Source organism: Limulus polyphemus, unplaced genomic scaffold (genome assembly GCF_000517525.1).
Source record: "Limulus polyphemus unplaced genomic scaffold, Limulus_polyphemus-2.1.2 Scaffold1321, whole genome shotgun sequence".
Taxonomy (NCBI): domain Eukaryota; kingdom Metazoa; phylum Arthropoda; class Merostomata; order Xiphosura; family Limulidae; genus Limulus; species Limulus polyphemus.
The window spans coordinates 97,865-105,245 of record NW_013666931.1 but is presented as its reverse complement, the minus strand read 5'-3'; the positions used below and the strand labels follow the sequence as shown (position 1 = coordinate 105,245).

The 7,381-nt window shown below is 33.8% G+C and overlaps 1 protein-coding gene across 2 annotated transcripts in view; it reads right to left on the bottom strand.

The window, feature by feature from the left end:
- LOC106463087 (katanin p60 ATPase-containing subunit A-like 2) overlaps positions 1-4,760 on the bottom strand; it is an 83,186-nt gene extending 78,426 nt beyond the window's left edge. Inside the window, exon 1 of one of the 2 annotated variants that reach the window (XM_013923056.2) lies at positions 4,683-4,760. The gene's annotated coding sequence lies outside the window, so the exon portion shown is untranslated. The remainder of the gene's footprint in view (positions 1-4,682) is intronic. The other variant, XM_022390499.1, reaches the window with a different exon arrangement.
- Positions 4,761-7,381: the final 2,621 nt, after the last annotated feature.

The following is a 7,381-nucleotide window of genomic DNA, read 5'->3' as shown; positions in this document are numbered from 1 at the left end:
TGATAATTAAACAAATAAAACACTAAACAGTAATCATGGGAGAAACTGTAGTAAGAAAACACAACGGAAAAAAAAGTAAAATCAGTAATACGAACATATTAAAAAATGTATAATTTAAATGAAGACTGCATGTTGTTCAGTGTTGGAGAGTGCTGTTTGATGTGGAGTGTTTCTTTTATCAATAATTCCAGGTCAGTATTAGACTTGCAGAGGATAGAGAAATTTGATAGTATAGGTTGATGTCCTGTTTCTTCACTATGTTGGTGTATAGAGGAAACATGGGTTATTCAATTTTTTTGCGTTTTAATGGAAATTCCCATATGTTCATAGGCTCTGACTTTTAAATGGCATTTGGTTTTGCCAACATAGGAGGCCTTACAGTCTCCACACGTGTAAAGGTAGACAAGCCAAGAACAATAAGAAATGGGGAGGAGATCTTTAGTAGGGAAGAAATTTTTTATGTGTGATGTGGATTTAAAAACTAATCTTAAATCCACTTGAGGGTAGTAACGACCTTACAGTCTCCACATGCATAAGGATATACAAGTCATGAACAAAGAGAAACTGGGAGAAGGTTTTTAGTATGGAAAAAATCCTGTATGTGTGATGTGGTTTAAAAACTAATCTGAAATCAACATGGGGGTAGTAACAATGGATTACGTGTTTAATTTGATAATTTAAAGTTAAACTTTGTTTACCAATGTATGGAAGACAAGAGTATATAGTAAGTTTGAGTACAGTTGGTAGTCTGGAAGGATTTGTGAGTTTCTTAGATTGAAAAGTATTTGTAATTTTTTGTAATAAATGTGATTAACCATTATATTTTAGAGTGTCCTGTAAGAGAGAAATTTCCAAGCGTAAATTAAGGTACATGGAATGCAGGTTACAAGCTCTGTTTAATAAGCATGTTACAAAATTTCTTTTGTACATAAGTGGGTTGAAGCTGTGAAACTGTGTAAGGAGTCCAGTACACAACTTGACATGTAACATGTTTACATGCTGTCTTAGCTGAAGATGACTCCTACCCTGCAAAAATTTATATTTGTGTCCCCTAGTCCTATCATTCTCACCATTTAGTAAAAAAAAAAAAGTTGGATGCATCAATACTATCAATTCCCTTAACAATCTGAGACACCTCAATCAGATCCCCTCTCACTCTTCTTTTTACAAGAGAAAACAGTTTCAGAGATCTTAATCTCTCCTCATATGACAACCCCTCCATCTAGTAGACCTCCTTTGAACCATTTCCAACAATTCAATGTCCTTCCTAAGGTAAGGAGTCCAAGACTAAACACAGTACTCCAAATGTGGTCTGACCAGTGACCTATACAATGAAATTATAACCTCTTTGGATTGTATTTAATATTTCTGTACATACTAACCTAAAATCCTAATTGCTCTACCACTAGCAACAGCACACTGCTTATTGGCTTAAGAGATTGATCAGCCACTACACCAAGATCCCTTTCTGTCATAACACTGCTAAGGTTATTTCCATTCAAACTATACTTATAATTCAAATTATGATAACCCACATGCATTGTCTTGCATTTTTATAATTAAAACCCATTTGCCATTTATTTGCCCAACTCACTGAATGATGTAAATCCTTTTGTAAATCAGCAGTATCTTCTTCACATCTAGCAACATCCAAGATCATAATATCATCTGCAAATTTAAGTAATTTATTGGTCATTCCTTCATCTATGTCATTGATGTAAATCAAAATGAGCAAAGGTCCTAACACTGAGCTCTTAGATACAACACTTGTAACATGAATCAAGTTTGACTGAACTCCATTTGTAACAACCCTCTGCTTTCTTCCATCTAGCCACTCTTTCATCCAATTAAATAACTTATCCTCCACACCAACAGAAGTAATATTTCTACAAGCCTTTTATGTGGCACCTTTTCAAATGTTTTCTGAAAATCCAGATACACCAAATCTACACCCTTACGCTCATCTACATAAGCAGTAACCTTTTCAGAGAATGTCAAAAGATTTGTAAGGTGAGATTTTCCCTTAGTAAAACAATGTTGACAATCCAATAAAATTCTAAACTTTGTTAAATGACTTTTATAAGACTTTCCAAACGTTTGCACAACTGATGTAAGACTATTAAGCCTATAATTACTGGGACAATTTTTATTACCTCCCTTGAAAAGAAGAGTAACATCAGCCAAATTCCAATCCTCCGGCATCTGCCCATTATTCAAAGACTTACAAAAAATAGTAGCAAGTGGCTCACATATACATACCTTAACCTCCTTCAAACCTTTGGAGAAATATTATCTGCCACAGGAACTTTAACACTCTTTAAACTTGCCAATTTTTTTTAACAAGCTCAGAATTAATGTGATCATCTTGTTCGATCGTGTTTCCATCTATCAACTCTTCAAGAAGAGGAATATTCCTTAAAAACTTCATTTGCAAAAACTGAAGAAAAAGCAAATTTAATAACCCAGGCATATCATAATCATCAGATACAAGCCTTTCTTTATCATCCTACAAAGGTCCTACTTCCATCCTAACATTTTGTTTACCTTTAATGTCTCTATAAAGGTCATTGGTTAGGCCACATTTAGAGTAATGTATTCAGTCTGGAGCTTCTTACCTTAGAAAGGACACTGAATTGTTGGAAAGGGTTCACATAAGGGTTACTGAGATGATACCATGGAGGGATAGGTTATCATAAGAGGGCAGTTTAATATCTCTGAAATTATTTACTTATGAAAAATGAAGAGTAAAAGAAGATTTAGTTGAAATTTTTAAGCTTATTAAGGCAACTGATAGTGTTCATGCATAATCTTATTTTCATATTCAATGGTGAGAATGGTAAGACTAGGGTAGACAAGTATAAATTTTGGCAGGGAAAAAGTCATTTTCAACTAAAACAGCTTTACTTTTCTCACAGAGTGGTTGACCTTTGGAATTGGTTGCCTTCTGATTTGGTGGAGTTGGTAAATTTATGGAAAGGCTTAATAAATATTGAAGAGATAAGGGATGACTTGGAGGTATTTCATTTTTTCTAAATTTAATTTAGTAGATGGACAGCCTCGATGGACCAACAAGCTCCCTTGTTGTCCTTAAATGTTATGTTACTACATGAAAAATGTGTTATACCAGTAGTGAAATCTTTCCAGTATTGACAAAATGTCTTTGTAAGACATTATCAAAGAAAGGATACCAATCTATTAGAAATGGTACTGAAAAAAAGATACTGTACATGCAACTGGTTTTGAAAAGTCCAGGTCATAGTAAGTGACATAAACAGTTGCACTTAGTTTTACTTGAGAATGAAGATAGGTGATTTGATTCTGCAACACATTGGAGGCTACATGTATTTCTTACCCAAACCATTATTCATTGAAATAACATATAATGCCCTTGTGTTAAACGTGGCCTAGGTGGATAAAAATGAACTGTACAGAGCTAATTTTAATACATGCTATGCCTGTGAACAGTAAATATTCAACATTTACTATAGCTGCAAGAAAACTGTGCTAAGAGAACACACTAGTTTTGTATAGGATGCATCAATCTAACAATTAGACCATACTGTATCTAACTCTGCCTAAAGAAATGCTTGAAATATATCATTCAACAACTTCACAGAAAGAGAGTGGTAATGTACAGCATGCCAGCTCCCAGTGTCAGCAAATTATGTGCATACTAATAAGATGTATTTTAGTACTTACTAAACCCTTAAATGAAGAATTAACCATTCCTTACAAAATTCAAGGTATCACATTTAATTATTTATATCTTCTGCTATAATCATTAGCAGTTTCACACTGTGTGATCAACTTGAATACCTCACATGTAATTAATAGTTTTTACTTAATTATGCACATAACTTTCCAAAACTGTAAGAGTTCGAGCCATAAATTTCTGTAGTGTACAATAATTATTCATAGGGAGTGGAGAAATCATAATATAAACGGAAGTTCATCACTGTGGTTGCCTACAGTTACATAGCAACAATTCTCAATGAGAATTTGTTGTGTAATCCAATCTACAGTTATATTTATGAAGATGAATAAATATCAGTGACAAACTAACTACTGCTGATTGTCCATTCATCTTTAAGTGTGTTTAAAAATGTTATAGCAGTAATTCGGCAAAACTTAACAGCTAAATATTAGCTCAAGTTGACTTGGAAGTTGGAACATTACTACTACTTACACTGTTACAACTTACAGTAGTAAAAATTAATATAGTATAAGTTGTAGTGTTTGTAGTTTATTTGAAACCAAAGGTCCAACCAGGGCATAAGTTCACTCACTTTTAGCAGTTTAGAATTTAGTAGCCTGGTGGCATAAATTATCGAAGTTACCAATCAGTAATTTGAGTAAAAGCTGAATATAACTTAAACTTACGTCAAACTCAAAGTAAGTCTTAAACTTAAAGATACGTATTTGGTTATAAAATTGTAAATAAATAATTATAATTAAAAAGAAAAAAAATACATTGCAATTTGTCTGTACAGTCTGTAAGTGTAAGCAATGTGCCAGTGTGCTGCGATTTATGAACAAAATACTCTCTCTTCAAGTAAACATTATCGCAAAAAGTGATCAGCTACATGTAAGATTTACTTCCACAACATCTCACTGCACAAAAAGTTATATACCAAAAATAACGTGAATAAAATGTATAAAGTGATAAATCATAATAAACAAACCTTGCTTACAATCACCTTGCACGCCACCTGTATCCTTAACAATATTAAAACAAATGTCGCCAGGAGATATTAATTAAAAATAACATGGTTTCCATTAATATTTGCCGTACTTTGTATTATTTATTACCAATAAGTGCTGCTACAAAAATTAAATATAAAACAATATAGATTTAAATTAAGATATTAAGATATATATATATATTTATAATTGAGGGCGGAGTTGCGAGTAATTTAAATAATTCATATTTCATGAAAGTTTGAAAATTAGTGTTTTTGTATGTAAAACATCTGAGACAAAAGTGTGTTGTAATGTCATCGTTAGGAGATTTTTATTAGTCCTTAAAATAACACAAAGCCCAGTCTACTTAATGAAAAAGAAGACATTTAATTTCTTCTACTACAAAATCCACAAGTTCAACGAATGATAGGTCTAACTCAGGAACAAAATCAAACAGACACTTAGATGTTAAATTTCTCTCGTACCTATGCAGAGGAGGAGTTGAGAGGGTTATAACCTCCTTTTACAATGGAATATCAAATAACAGTACCTTTAAACCTAATAAAGAAAAAAATTCAAAAGGTCTCATGGCCTGGTAGAAAATTTGTGTTTGTTTGTTAATAAGCATAAAAATCACAAAACTCGTTAAATATTTTCTGTGCACCACATATATCAAAATCCGATTTTTAGCTTTATAAACCCTCAGACTTACTGGTGAGTCTAGAAGGAGACCCCTGACTCAGGGATACCTATCACATCTGGTACACCCAGGTAGTTCCCCTAAGGATCAATCTCAGTAACACGGGATAGGAGATGACTGAAGTGAGTTGGAGACCACAAAGGGAGTTCTCTACTAGACTAACAGTCCAGCACCAACTTAAGCATCACAGCCCTGTCTATGGTCAATACATGCAGTGAGTGGACAGAGGTTGGACATACAACAGGTGGAAGATGTCCTTCAGTTAGAGTTTCTCTCTTGCAAGCAAGGAAATGGACAAGTATGGATGAAGAGCATGAACCATAAATGGAGGTGTCACAGGAATGGATGGGTTCCAAAATATGTTGACAATGGCTTACAACATCTAGAGTCATACAGTTACACAATGAACATACCCAGGTATCTCCACACAAGAGCCTAACCACCTGTAAAGGTGAGAGAGTCCTTTTTAATGGTCTCCTTTAGGCATCAGAAGAAACAGCATTGTTGTCTCCCAGTATCTGTCAAGATTGCAAGAGGGATAGGTTTTAGCCTAGTATGCATGGCCATGTGAACGATGTCTGTTAAGTATTAGAAATTCGAATAGTCCGAAGCCGAATTAAATGATTTAAATTTAGTAGTTAAATTGTATTTTGGATTTAGTATTTAAATAAATGCCGATATATTAGTCAATTAACGATATTTGCCAACAATATTGATACACACCGTCTTCGTTTTTAACACAAATACGTTTTAATATACACACAACAGTACAATTTACAATAACAATTATTACAAATAGTTATTACAAACAATGATTTATAAACATAAGTTTCACAAACTTACAAACAATATAAAGTTTTCTTTCTAGTCTGGAACCTCCTTGATATCTTATCGAGGGTTCACGATGAATGAGTTAATTACGAGTTGATGTAGAGACGATCCGCTGGGAAGCTAGCTAACTTTGCCCTTGGCTACACACACTAGGTTTTCCACGATGAATTTATATGCCTTCGTAAAATTACCAATGTCCGATGAGAATCCACTGAAGTTAAATGATTTGTAACGTTCGAAATTTACAAATATTCCTGGTCAGATATTTTAAGTTTTCTGATAAGCGTTATAACAATCACAGTTATACTTTCGAAGTTTTATAGCACACCCATATATAGCGAACTAATAATAGCCACTTTCTTTTTTGGCGCGTCGTGTTGGTTATATTTATACCTGTGTGGAGGCATTCTAGAAATTTCAGTCTTACATGACAATGCAAGGTACATTTTAAACGTTTACGTATATACATATATTGTTGATTCTTACTCTCGAGAATTTTCTACAACTTTGTAGAATAGGCGGGAGTTTCGCAATACCTATCTAACAGTATAAGCTATGTATGTTTCTAAATATAAACTTAATCTAAACAACGTTCATACTAAAATAAATACATAACAATAAATTCGTTACATGTCAAACAAATCACACCCCTGACACTCAAGGAAAAGGCAAAGGAAGACATGTGCTGGTGTCTGATACATTTCAGGCAGGTCATTGCATGGAATGGTTAAACTGGAAACAAGGCTGTACAATGTTTGGTCCTGACCTTAAATGGTCCAACTGTTTAGCCTCTTGTATCAAACTTCATAAATCCAATATCCCTGTGTTTTAAAATATTTATTAGATCATCCTCTTTTAGCTTAGCGACACTATTCTGTGGATTTGTTTCTGACAAAGTGGAATCCTCTTGTTTATTGTTATTGTAGCTTTCAACAGGACAGAGAACAGTTTCTTCATTGTTTTCTTTTTCAAATGAAATAGCATGTTCACAATCTTGCACTTTGACCTCTCTGCTGCCATCAAAAGGAACAAATACTGGCTTACTGGTGCCATCACTTCCAGTAAGGAAAACTCTCATCAATTTGCTTGACTCCACCATCGAAGCTGCAAATTGTGCACGTCTTTTGCGTCCCTGTGCCCCACTTTCTTTTTTCGTACATATAGGCTAAA